We start from the raw sequence: 1,014 nt of genomic DNA, 5'->3' as shown, positions 1-1,014 counted from the left end.
TAATAGTAGAAGTAACTGGTCTTCCTTTTTTCTATTTTGCCCATAGAATCTTTCAATATTGCAACTCAGGGCTTGAATTTTTTCTTCAGTTCTTTCAGTTTGAGAAATGCCAAGTGTGTTCTTCTCTTTTGGTTTTCTAATTCCAGGTCTTTGCACATTTCATTATAATAAGTGACTTTGTCTTCTCGAGCTGCTCTTTGAAATCTTTTGTTCAGCTCTTTTATCTTGTCATTTCTTCCATTTGCCCACTATACAACACTAAAGAAAAAACTAAAGACAGATTGTCTTGTTGATTTTTTCCCCAGCCCACATGATATTTTTATTTTTAATTATTAATTTAAAAATGTATGTGTTTTAAAGTTTCTGTCCACCACTCATCAGTTTGTCATACTGTGGTAGCTTGTGTGTTGCTGTGAGGCTGGAGGCTATGCCACCGGTATTTCGAATATTAGCAGGGTCACCCATGACGGACAGGTTTCAGTGGAGCTTCCAGACTATGACAGACTCAGAAGAAGGAAGGGGCCATCCACTTCTCAAAGAATTGGCCAGTGAAAATGTTATGAACAGTAGTGAAATACTGTCTGATACATTACTAGAAAACTTTATGAATAGCCCTGAAACATTGTCTAATATAGTGCTAGAAGATGAGCCCCTCAGGTTGGAAGGCACTCAAAATATGACTGGGGAAGAGCTGCCTCCTCAGAGTAGAGTCCACCTTAATGACGTGGATGGAGTAAAGCTTCTAGGACCTCCATTTGCTGATGAGGCACAACTCAAAATGAGAAGAAACAGCTGTAAATGTTCATTAATAATCAGAACATAGAATGTATCTAGGAAAATTGGAAGTTCTCAAAAATGAAATGGAATGCATAAAGATCAATATCCTAGGCATTACTGAGCTAAAATGGACTGATTTGGGCCATTAAGAATCAGACTCCCTGCAGGGACATCAAGCTCAATTGGCATAACATACTATACAAAACATTGTTCCACCTCCTACTTTGGCGAGTAGCG

General features: G+C 38.3%; 1 protein-coding gene across 1 annotated transcript in view; it reads right to left on the bottom strand.

Annotated features, from left to right (window-relative positions):
• Positions 1–1,014, bottom strand: part of CTDSPL (CTD small phosphatase like) — a 156,145-nt gene that overhangs the window by 114,758 nt on the left and 40,373 nt on the right. The window lies entirely within an intron of this gene.

This window comes from Orycteropus afer, unplaced genomic scaffold (genome assembly GCF_000298275.1).
Source record: "Orycteropus afer afer isolate SDZICR_OR568_19922 unplaced genomic scaffold, OryAfe1.0 scaffold00142, whole genome shotgun sequence".
Classification (NCBI taxonomy): Eukaryota; Metazoa; Chordata; class Mammalia; order Tubulidentata; family Orycteropodidae; genus Orycteropus; species Orycteropus afer.
This window is presented reverse-complemented; position numbering and strand designations above follow the sequence as displayed.